General features: G+C 55.4%; 1 protein-coding gene across 5 annotated transcripts in view; it reads right to left on the reverse strand.

The window, feature by feature from the left end:
- The window catches only part of PDGFRB (platelet derived growth factor receptor beta), a 38,415-nt gene extending 26,602 nt beyond the window's left edge, over positions 1-11,813 (reverse strand). For all 5 annotated transcript variants that reach the window (XM_060143980.1, XM_060143988.1, XM_060143983.1 and 2 more), the window contains exon 1: positions 11,430-11,813. The gene's annotated coding sequence lies outside the window, so the exon portion shown is untranslated. The remainder of the gene's footprint in view (positions 1-11,429) is intronic.
- Between the last annotated feature and the right edge of the window lie 452 nt (positions 11,814-12,265).

A 12,265-nucleotide genomic window follows, 5' to 3' on the forward strand; every position in this document is an offset into this window, starting at 1 on the left:
GTGAGGCTGGTGGCTCAGGGCCTAGGGTTCAAACCACAGCTGCTGCTACCTCCCTCCCCACAGGATACCGACTCCCCTTGCCACACACAGACCTTTATATCACCTTCCCTGCATTGTCCCAGCCTGGCTGGGATTGGAAACAGACTCAGAGGAGGTGACTTGCTAAGGTGCTGGCAGAAGGGGGGACACAGACTCTGGTCTCCTGCCTGGTGGTCTAGTCCTCTCTCCTCCACACCACAGACACTTCACAGCTCCTGACACAAACTTTGGGGACAGATCCCTGGCTGAGAGTAAGGGATGTGGGTTCTAGCTCAGCCCTGTCACCCTGGTCCTGCCCCTCTCTGAGCCTCAGTCTCCCCATTTGTACACAGGGTGGGCAGGGCTGTCCTAGGAACACTTCTGGGGCTGACATGGTGTGACTCTCAGGACCCTGCTCTGGAAGAAGCTGTGCTGAATTAGAATGCTGGGGTGGGGGTAGGGTGCGGGGGAGGGGCCCTAGCCAGGATGTCATGACTCAGCTCGAAGAAGGCAGCCAGCCCCAGTCCTGGGCATGCGTAGGGGCAAGAGGCATCTGGAGCTGGAGACTGAGTCTTCCCGCCAGCGGTTGGGAAAGCACAAGAGTGATGGCAGAGAGTGTGGCCCACGTGGGCTTACCCCAAGTGGGCTGAGTTTTAGGTAGAATCTTGCAACACAGGTAGGGGAACCCCATCCTGGGAGCCAGGAAGGAGAGCAGTTTCCGTTGGGTTGGGAGATAGTTACGGGCTGCGGATAGAAAGCTGGGAAGGGGCTGAGGCTATGCGGCTCTCACCTGCCCCTCTCGATCCGATGCCCCTTCTGCCACTGAAGGTTCAGCACTCCACCCTACACACTGAATCTCCCCACAGACCTCAGGATCACATAGAGGTCAGAGAGGGTGTGCAACCTGCCTCAAATCACACAGTGATGCAGCTTGATCACCCAGGCCCAACTCTCTGCCACGCTGCTTCTAGACCCAGAGGACCTTCCTGCTTTCCAGGTACCTATGAGGTCTCCCAAACAAAGCAGCAGAAGTCAGCTAAGCTGGGGCCTGGCATGGGATCCAGCTGTTCTGGAAGTCCAGGTGAGTGGAAGGACAGTGCTAGTTCCATGGACCGTCAATCTGATTCCCCTACCCCTGCCCCCTCCAGCAGAAACTTGGTGGCCTCTGCCTGCCCCATTGTACCAACCCCTCCCCTATCACCTCCAGTCTGTCCCCTCCTGCCTGTTCTCACACCCTAACCAGAGGAACATTTCTGAAATCCCCATCTGACCATGTCCTTCCCTGACACTTCCATGGCACTCCATCCGCCCTCAGTAAAGGCCAGCTTCTTAGCCCAGCCTTTAAGACCCTTCAAGCCCTGGCCCTGCTGACAGACGGCTCATCATGACAGAGGGGGGAGGATGCTGTCCTCCCAGCTCCCCAGGGGCCCAAGTGAGGCTTCCATGCTCTTGTCACTCACTCTGTGCTCCTGTCCCCAGGAGGCCTCCCCAGGGACACAATGGAAAGAAATGACCTATTTTCTGGAAGTTCAAAATAAGACGAAACATCTGTCTGGATCGGAGTCAGGCTGATAAAGAACGGGCTGATCCCCCCAGTCCGAGCCCCTGCTCCTGCACACCCCCTCACCCGCACTTGGGGGTAGGGGGAGCAGGCCAAGCTCCTTGGAACAGTTCATGGGAAAGCGCTCAGTGTGTGCCTCACGGCCGCTGGGGGCCCAGGGGAGGGGGCCTGGGTCCCCACACGGGCTGGGAAGCGGCTCTGAGAAGGAGGTCAGGGAGGGAGGGAGGCCCACTGCACACGGCTGTCCCCCCGCCTGCCGAGCAAGCACTGCTTGCCTCCCCCGGCGCCTCGCGGGCCTCTCTGTTTATCCCCATGGCCACTCCCCGGCCCATAGGGCCTGGCTCTGCCCAGGCCCAGTGATCCCTGGACTAGAGTCCTCTGGAGCCCAGCTAGGCCCCAGTGGCCCCTTCAAAAAGGAACAAGGACTTAGAAGGCCTTGAAAATAACAACGAGAAGAAGAACTACCTATGATTTAGTTCTCATCACCCAAAGCCTGGGCTAAGGCCTGAACGTGAATGATCTCAGAACAATCCATGACATCGGTGTTGCTTCCGCATTTTACACACGAGGAAAGCAAGGCACAGAGAGGTCAAACCGTTTGCCCAACGATTTCACCAGTCCTGGAGCTGGTGCTCGACCCTGGGCAGACTGACAGCACACAGGCTCAACACTCATATGACAGCCTCAACACTCATATGACAGCCTCTCTCAGGCAGGAGGCAAAGATGTCAAGCTTGTGTCTGGCACACAGTACGAGCTCAATATACAATTCACCGGGTTTATTCTTTCACCCTCTGTTTTCCAACCTCTCCTTCAGTCTCCTTCAGCCAGGTGAACCTGGCAGGATAAGCGGGGAGGAAGTCTCACCATCTTTCACAGAGCCCTTTAATCTTAGGGCTGGGAGGGGCTGTAAGTCCTCCCAATTCACATCTCCCCCACCCTTTCTGCAAACAAAGGGGTTGTCCAGCCTCCAGCTGCACACCTCCCATGATAGGGATCTCACTACCTCACCCGCAGCCCATTCCATTCTCGGACAGCCCAGGATCCTCAGAGGTCAGACTATTTGAAAATTTTTATTCCATTGAGCACAATCTGTCTCATCGTATCCTCTACCCATTGGTCCTGCTTCCATTCACCAATGCCAATGCCCTCCACCCTGCAGCAAGGATGTTTTTCTTCCCATTCATTTTTCTGATGCTCCCCAATCTGAAAACAAACAAAAGCCCTTACTAATTCAGAGCCAGGCACTCTGCGAAATGAGATGACCTGGGGGTTTTGTTTTAGCCTCACAACAATCCTGTGAGGAGGATACAATCAGTATTCCCATTTCACAGAGGGGGAGACTAAGTCTCAGAGAGGTATGGCAACTTGCCCAAGGTCACACAGCCGATAAGTAATAAGCCAATGATAAGCTGGGATGCAAACTCAGGCCCTTCTGACTCCAAACCTGTATTCTTCACTGCTGTGCTAGACTGCCTAGCTTCTGCCCAGAAACAGGTCTGATCACAGAGAAACACTCCCACATGGGTTCACCCTAATGGGGTCCACACGGAATCCAGGCTCTCAGGGATGAGGGATCCTCAGAGGTTACAGTCCTGTCCCTCCCTCACTGAGGGGCAGAGTGAGCAAGGGATCTACCCCAGCTCACCCAGGAATTTGGAAGTCAAGTAAGGGTAGAACTCAGGACCTTTCTGCGACGTCACTGCAGAGTCTGAGGGTCAGCATCCAGGCTGAGGAGAGGAGTCTCTGCTGAGGACAGCCTGGGGCTGGCAGAGGCAGTGCCCAAGCAGGTCTCTGGTCTACCATGAGGCCTGTCCCAGACGCCTCCGATAAAGAGCATCCCGGTAGTCAGGCTAGGTGGGTGGTCAGCTCTGCCACAGGCCTGCTGCGCTCAGGGTCCAGGCCTGCCCCTGCTGAAGCTCCAGCACCCCTTCCACTGTTCACAGAGGGCCTGGGGGCCTCTGCAGCTGCAGAGTTCCAGGCCTCCACCATCCCTCGGCTGCCCTCCCTGAAACCCGCCCCCCGCAGCCAACCCCCAGTCTCATCTCCAGCCGGTGCCATGGCAACGGGGAGCGTCAGGCCCTGGCAGCCAGAGGAGCCCCTGAGAGGGGTCCCAGGCTGAGGCTGGGGAGGGGGGGGCGCAGCAGGCGCAGACAAGCAAACCTTCTGTTCCCCTGGCTGCTGCCAGCCCGAGATCAGCCCTGGGCCGGGGTGGGGGCCACACATAAAATGGTTCTCAGAGCCAAGTGGGCAGGGGGCAGGCCTCGGCCATTCAGACGGACCCACCAGCACGCGGCCTTCCCCCAGCAGCCCAGAGCCGGCACATCGGGCAGGGCAGCTAGCTAAGGAGAACCTGCGTCTAATTGCTGCCAGTTACGGAGCATTGAGATTCCCCTCAGAGCCCTCCTGGGCAGCAGAGCCAGAGGGGAGAAAACGCCCACGTTTCACTCCCCCTGGCTTTCCCAGCATCTGTTCTTTCACCCCTTCCTCCAGTCGCTCACCCCGAGTCTCCCACTTAACTGTTACTCAGCCTCCCTGTGCCCCGGGTTTCCCATCTGTAAGTCAGGGCTCGTCATCGAGTTGTCAAGGCCTTTGAATGAGTTAATACAAGGAAAATACTCAAAGCAGGGCCTGGCACACAGCCCTCGGCCAAGTCAGTGGCCACGTGACTGTTCTTCATTCACTCACGGGAGAATAAGTCACTCACTCATTCACTCACTCGCTGGCCTTGAGACCCTGCTAGGCTAAGTTTGTCAGCAAAGGATGCATGTGGGAAATGGGGTGATGGGAAAGCCAGGAAGGGTAGCTGCAGTTGTAACTGGTATTGTCAGCAGGCTCAGCTTGGGTAGGGTCGGGTCTCCTCCTGGCACACTCAAGGATTTAAAGGCCAACCCAGGACCAGAACCCAAGTCTAATGACTCCCAGTCCACTGTCTGCCAACCAGCTCTTTCTTCTACCTTTGTTTTGGCCTCTTAGTTTGATTTTTCACAAATGAGGAAACCCATCTAACGATTTGGGGGATGTCTTCAAGTTCCTCGTATGGGATTAGGCATACAGTAGGTGCTCGATAGATGCTTACCCAGCATGAGAGATCAAATGGCTGTGTAGAGTCAGCTCTTCCGGTCCTCAGCTGCCCCCTAAAAACTCAGCACTCCCTGGGCTGGGAAACTGGGATAGGCAGGCGATGGTGACCCTTGCCCTCCAGGAAGGTGATGGGACGGGCTGGTGAGGGGGCAGCACAGACACATGGGACCCTGATGCCAGCAGGCTGTGCCTGACGCCTCCCGGGGCAGTGAAAGCACATGGAGGGGCTCAGCCAGGCCGGGGGCCGCAGTCCCAGCTAGAAGCCACTTAATCCAGGTCAAAGTCCCAGTTCTACTACCTCATAAACATGTGACCTCTCTGAATTTAACTTCCCTGAGTCCCAATTTTCTGGAAAACAGCAAAAGAGATATCCTTTTCCATTGCTGTGAGGGTTAGAGATGATGATGAAAGGCTCCTGAGGTATAACAGGCGCTCAGTAAATGGTAATTATTATGATTATAGGACGAATTCAAGGGGGGAGAGGGTGGCCTTGAGTTGGGTTCTGTGGTGGACGATGCCAGGGAAGGGTATTCCACAGAAGCTCTGCGTGAGCAGTTAGGGAAGGGGGAGATCACGAGGCATCCGGGTGGTGGCAGAGAGAGATCTGTTAGGCTAGAAACTGGGGCTCTTCAGCAAAGAGGCAGGGGATGGGCAGAGAAGAAGGGCAGAGGCCACTCTGGGAAAAGTTTGGGGTGCTGAGTAAGGACTTGGGCTCTGCCCTGGAGGCACTGGGAAGCCACCTTGTCAGGGTATTGACAGTGAGAGTAGGGGGCTAGCTGCTGGTTGGGCAGTGACAATGGTGCAAGTCCAAGCCCTTATGGGGATGGGGGGGCCTCCACAAAGGAGAGTGACGGGAGTAGGTTGGCATTTTGTGGGAGGCCGTGGATTAGAATGGGGACAGTGGAGGCAGTGAGACCAGTCTCAGGGATGAAGCCATCTCAAACCCAGCCTGAACTCCCTGGCAGGACCAGCTATATAATTTGCGGGGCCAAGTGCAAAATATAAATGCAGGGACCCTTGTTAAAAAACTATTCAGCATTTCAAGGCAATGCTAGGCCCTTCTAAGCGTGGAGCCCGCTGTGACTGCACATGCTGGACGCTCCTGACGTCACCCCTGCTCCCTGGACTAGAGGGGAGGCCAACTGTCTGTCCATCCATCCATCCATCCATGCAGGCATCCACCAACCTGTTTATCCATCTCTCCCCTACGCTTATTTATCACTCTTTCATTATCCATTCAGCAGAAAGGCCCCAGCCTGGGGGCTGATAAGGACACAAATACAGTTAAGACAGGAGTAGCCCACGGTCCACTGAGTCACACCTGAGCCTTTACCTTTAGGGCTTCAGTGACAGGTTTGTAAATCTGAGCCCTGCCCTCTGCGGCTGACTCTGGAACTTACCCCCCCCCCCGCCCCATCCATGACCACTTAGGCTCAGCCTCAGGAGTGGAGAAGCTAGAAGAGGACGTGTCACAGCTCTTACGGTTCCACTTCCCAGAACAGAAGGTAACCAGGGCAGCAACATGTGAAATACCCGCACAAAGGCTGGCAGGAGCTCTCAGGGGCTAAGAACGGAGCTGGATGGAGCCTCTGGGGTCACTGAGCTGTCCCTTTGCCCCCCACCCCGTCACTTTATGTAAAAGGAAATTATGGCCAGAATGGAGAAGTGATGTAACCAAAGGCTCCGTGGTCCACAAGACTACCCAGAGGGTTTCCCATCCCTCGTCGGGATGGTGCTGCCCCTTTTCAGCCAGAAGTCTGCCCTGGGGCCTCACCCCGGGGAGAGCTGGAGCCTAAGCCCTGAACCACAGAGGTGGATGGTGAAGATTCAGCGCTGGCAAAGAGGGAAGTCCAGGCCTGCAGGCCGGGTCCCGGGCTCAGTGCTATCACTGACAACCTGTAGGACCCGAGGCGCGTCCCTCCTCTTCTCTGGACCTCAGTTTCCCGTGCATATAGTAAGGAAGTTGAACACAGTGATTCCCATAATCCTCTTCACTTCTGACCTTCAGGAACCATCTGACCGGCCTGGCCCTGCTGCCCCTACCTCCCAAGCGACAACCCTTTCCATCACAGGGCAGAGGAGCTGGTACCTCTGGCAGATGAAAGGTTCTGGACACCTGAGACATTAAATAGCTCTGATCTGAAGCGAGGAGAAGAGAGGGTACTAATGCAGTTAAAGCAATACACTTTGATTTTCAACCTCCTGCACTAGGCTGGGCTGGGGCGTCCCAGAAAGCATCTGGGAAAGGCGGATCCTGGGGTCACGGCCTGGGGGGTTCAGGAAGCTCTTTTGCCTGAGGGTTCTGGGCCTGAAGTCTTGGGAGGGGCTTCTACACTGGAAGCAACAGTGTGTGAATTCCACACTCCTCCCATTAGAGGTGGGTCTCTGCATCCATTCCCTTGCCTCTGGAGCCCATCATTCATTCATCTACCATGCGCCAAAGCCTTGCTTCCTTTTGAAATCAGAGCCTATGAAGTCCGAAAATCAGCAAAGGGTCACAGCATCCACACATACCCCCTCACGGGCAGTCCTCCTGACCCTCCTTCCTCAGGATCCCAGGAAAATAGGGCTGTGGGCACTGGGAAAACACGACCTCAGAGCTCCCCAAGAAACTGAGTGCATTAACAGGCCGCTCTGACTGTCAGAAGGTCCCTCCTCCTTGTTACAGGGCACTGTTTTCCATTAGAGGTCATCGATCCTGACCACTTTCTGTAATGTGTAGAAAAAGGGTAAGAAAAAACCCTTTCACTGTGAAGTTAAATATGCATGATCCCTGAGTACACAACAGAGCTTGTGTAACTGCCCATCTGGGCTGGTGTGGCTTGGAATCCTGGAATTGTTTTAGGGCTGGAAGGAGCTCAGAGATCATCTTGTTCAAACTCCTTGTTTTACTGATGGGAAAACTGAGACCCAGAGAGGGACTGACTCACCCACAGTCGCACAGGATGGGTTCCTGGGTCTGATGACCACCTCTGGAGCTCTGAGGGGCGCCACAGCTGAGATCCAGAACCCACCCAGCCTCTCAGTCGCAGACTCTGGAGTCAAAAACACCCGGTTTAAATCCTGGCTCTATTGCCTCCTGGCTGTGGGACTTTGGGCAACTGACTTAACCTCTTAACCTCTCTGGGCATTTCTTCATCTGTAAAATGGAGAGTTTATATCCACTCCTCGAGGTGGTTTGCGCTGATTAAATTAGTTCAGCAAATATGAAGCACTCACTGAATGCCAGGCCTGTTCCAAGCGCTAAGGCATACAGCAGTGGACTTGACGGTAATGGATGTAAAGCACAATGAAAGTGCTCAGAGAGGGCTGGTCCCAGTTCTGTCATCCCGCACACGTGGCTTCCCAGTTGAGGCGTTACAAGCTCTGATGCTGGGGAGACATGGTGGAGGGTTGCAGGAGCTGTGGAAAACAGGGCAGGAAGATCTCCCCCTTCCAAGGGTCCACTGCCTGCGGGGTTCTGAACCACGTGCAAGAAATGGGGTGAGGGGGTACCTTTCAGGAATGTCTGGGGCCTCTCTCATTCCTTCCTCCCTCCTCACCACTCAGCAGCCTGTCCTGAGCAAAGCACCCAGGGTCCCCTCCAGAGTCCCCTCCTTCAGCCTAGAAGGCAGCTGGTCTCAGAGCCAGACTGTGCCTGGAGGGTAGAGTTGAGCCTTTGGCACACCCGTGGTGCCCAGGTCCCTTCCCTTCTGTGGGCATAGCACTTCATGAGGTGCAGACCAATTTCACAGCCAGGTCGTCCCGTGCAGGAGGCGGGGAGAGCAGCTGCTCTCTCTTAGCCTTTGGCATTAAGTCCAGCCCCAGGAGATGCAGGAACTGTGCTAAGCACCTTACCTGTATTATTACTATGTGGACCCTGCATCCCACCCTACTGCTCACAGAGGAGGGGCCTGACGCCCAGAGAGGCAGAGCGCTAGCCCAGGGTCACAAAGTCAGCCAGACCAAGGGGGGCTCATCAGATGACCAAACCTGGTGTTGTTTACCCACCGTGCCCACTGCCTTCCAGATGCGGACGCAGCAAGAAAGAGGACGTGGGGGCCTGAGGTTGGCCACACAGTGGATTTGAGTCGAGCCAGGACCAGTGCTGGGTCTCCTGACTCTGAATCCACGGTGCTTTCCGCTGCCCCACATCTGTGGGCAATTAGAAGTCTCATCTCTTCTTCCCACAGAGGAGGGAGGGCTGCCCGATCACCACTGAAGGGAGGGGACTCACCAGATGGTCTCCTTCCTCACTCAGGACCAAGCCAGGGCCCGGGTGGACCTGGGAGCAGGTCAGGCCTGAAGCTAATCTTTCTGCTGGAGAAAGTGCTGGAGCCAGGAGCAGGCTCTGTGGGAGGATGGAGACTCTCCGCTCTGACCAGGGGGGCTCCCTGGGAGCAAGGGGGTTAAGTCTTTGATTTCAGGTAGACCTCGGCCTAAATACCAACTCTACCAACTAACTGTGTGACCCTGGGAAAGTCACTTAGCTTCTCTGAGCCTTGTTTTTCTTGTCTTCAAAACAGGGGTAAGACAATAGCCAGGACATGGAAGCAACCTAAGTGTCCATCAACAGATGAATGGATAAAGAAGATGTGGCACATATATACAATGGAATATTACTCAGCCATAAAAAGAAACGAAATTGAGCTATTTGTAGTGAGGTGGATGGACCTAGAGTCCGTCATACAGAGTGAAGTAAGTCAGAAAGAAAAAACAAATACCGTATGCTAACACATGTATATGGACTTGAGGACACGAGAAGGGGAAAGGGTAAGCTTGAACGAAGTGAGAGAGTGGCATGGACATACATACACTACCAAATGTAAAATAGATAGCTAGTGGGAAGCAGCTGCATTGCACAGGGAGATCAGCTCTGTGCTTTGTGACCACCTAGAGGGGTGGGATAGGGAGGGTAGGAGGGAGACGCAAGAGGGAGGGGATATGGGAATATATGTATACATATAGCTGATTCACTTTGTTATACAGCAGAAACTAACACACCATTGTAAAGCAATTATACTCCAATAAAGATGTTAAAAAACAAAACAAAACAAAACAGGGGTAAGAATACTACCTATTCCAAAAACCTGTTGTGGGGGATTATAAGGCGTACGAGGTTCCAGGCTCTGTGCCCAGCACAGGGTAAGCACTCCGTGATGGTGACCGACATGGTCTGCATGTCCCCAAGGGCTGTGGATTCAGGGCCCTGAAGCTTGGAGGCAGGGGAGGACTGCCTGATTTCAGAAGATCTCGTTAGAGGCCTCTGTGCACTTTGGGATCACAGAGGCAGGGGCACTACCCCCCTTGACATATAGGAAAATGTCTGGGGGACGGACACACATAAGGTTCTGGAAAGGCACCTGAAGGAAGACAAGAGGCCTGGGTTCTGGGCTCACCCTTGGGAACACCAGGTCTTCAGTCAGTCCCTCCTCCCCTTCACAACCACATTTTCTCAGCCCCACTGGCCTCCTGGGAACACTGGGGCCAGAACACTAGATGGGGAAGCCTGGGGCCCAAACGATCTCTGATGTGTAAACAGAACACAAACAGAAAGAGAGGGTCAAGCAACAAGGCTCCAGGATGATGGGCGTAGTAAGCTCTTGGAAGACTAGAAGAACGTGGGAAGGCTGCCTGGAGGGGGTAGAATAGGGAGGGTCCTTGAAGGAAAAGGGAAAGTGGTAAGGAAGGGCATGCCCACTGGCAGGATCCTGAAGATTCCTTCCGGGAATTCTGGGATCTGACTGTCAGGAACACAAAGCCCAAGTCTGGCGTGATGGGGCAGGGAGGCTACTATCTCCCTGAGCTCTGCCACCTACTAGCAGAGCAGTGTGGTACAGTTTTGTGGCTGCTGTGAGCCTCAGTTTCCTCACTCGTAAATTGGGTATAAAATCAGTCCCTGCCCCTGGATTTGCTGGTGAGCGTTACATGAGATCATGCTTATAAAACACTCCACATGGTCCTGGCATGCAGTAAGGGTCGATCAGTAGCAGCCGCTATTAAGAGTTTGGGCTTTCTATAGGCACCTTCTACCAGGGAGACTCACAGAAGGAATCAGATTCATATTTAAGAAGGACGGAGACAGTGAGGAGGCCTGAGCAGCTGCCTGGGACCAGAGGAAAGGGCCCAGCAGCCAACCCCCTTCTTCACCGAGGGGCCCCCAGATCTGACTGCTAGATCCCAAACCCCCGGCCCAGGCTGCACGACTGTGACTGTTAGGAAGGGCCTGCCATGGCCCCCTCGCCTTCGCACTTTCCCAGCCGCTGGGGGTTTGGAAGGACATCTTAGGAATCTGGAAAATTTGCAAATCCATTTAAATCCTGAGAGGTTGCCTGGCGGCCGACTGGCTTAGAGCCAGACAGATTCTTAGGGACAAGGCTTGGGCCCAGGGACAGAGGCAGTGGATCTGAGGTCCCCGTTCCCTGCTAGGTCCTCTTGCCATGTACCCTCCTGGCCATCTCTCAATTCCCCTCTCACACCCCTCCCAGCTCTCCCCGCCACCCCCCCACAGGCGGTGCTTTGCTCTGGAGGACACCCCCGCCCCCCCGCTTGGCACCCAGAAACCTCTGAGATTTGTTTGATGAGGGCAGGGGGCACCGACCCCAGAAGCAGCCTGAGCAGGAGAGAGCTGGCTCCTCCAGCCCTGATGTCGCCAACAGCCTCCTGGCCTCCTCCCATCTGGTTTGGTTAAAAATATTTTCCATTTTTTGACCTACCCAAGAAGGCGCAGTCTGGGACAAGGAGACAGGACAAGGGGCTGGGGTTCCCTCCTCTTCCCAGCACTTACCTTGCTGCTGATGCCTTCTGAAGTATGGGCAAGGTCCCAGGCTCTGGGCTGTCACCCCCTCCAGGAAGACCTCCTCACTGCCTACCCTCTCCTGTTATCAGAAAGACTTTGCTGGACCTGAAATTGGGCAGCAGCAGGGTAGGAGGGCAGTGAGGACCTCTGCAGGCTCCCAGAGCCTCAGGAGAATGGCGGGAGTGAGGGGCTACGGGGGTGAGGAGTGGCCTCACTCCCAAAGCATCCCTCTGGAGGAGCAGGGCTGCCAGGAGGGGCCGCCCTGGATCTGTCTGTCTGTATCGTTCGGCACAGGCTGCTGCCGGGTGCCGCTGGTCAGAGGGGCCCGGGCGCTCTCCTAGTCCCTCCTTCTCTCCGGCTCCAGACTGGGCGGGCAGGGACTGCGGGCTGCTGGCAGCCCCAGGAGCTCACACCACCGTGGGCTTCCCTGCCCCCCCTACTTTGGGGGAAAGGCTGCAGGGCGGCCTCTGATTGGCTCAGCTGGGAGAAGGGGGCTGGGGGCGGGGAGGGTGGACGCGTGCGTCTGTTTTCAATTTTAGTTCCCCCTCCCTCTTTCTTTTCCCCCAAGTTTCTTGTTTTTCTTCCTCTTTTCCCTCTGCTTGCTCCCTCCCGTAGCCTGCTCACTCAGGATGTGAGGAGATGTTTAGAAATTCCGCAGCCCACGCCAGCCAGCCGCTGAGTCACTTTAATTAAAGAGTGGCCTGGCCCCACTCACCTGATGCCTGTCTCGGGTGGCAGACTCCCCTTGCCGTGGCACCTGGGGCTGGGTCCCTTCTCTGTGCCTTAGCTTTCCCATCTGTAAAAGGAGCTCTGATAACCTATCC

The sequence above is a fragment of the Lagenorhynchus albirostris genome, chromosome 3 (genome assembly GCF_949774975.1).
Source record: "Lagenorhynchus albirostris chromosome 3, mLagAlb1.1, whole genome shotgun sequence".
In the NCBI taxonomy this organism is placed as follows: Eukaryota; Metazoa; Chordata; class Mammalia; order Artiodactyla; family Delphinidae; genus Lagenorhynchus; species Lagenorhynchus albirostris.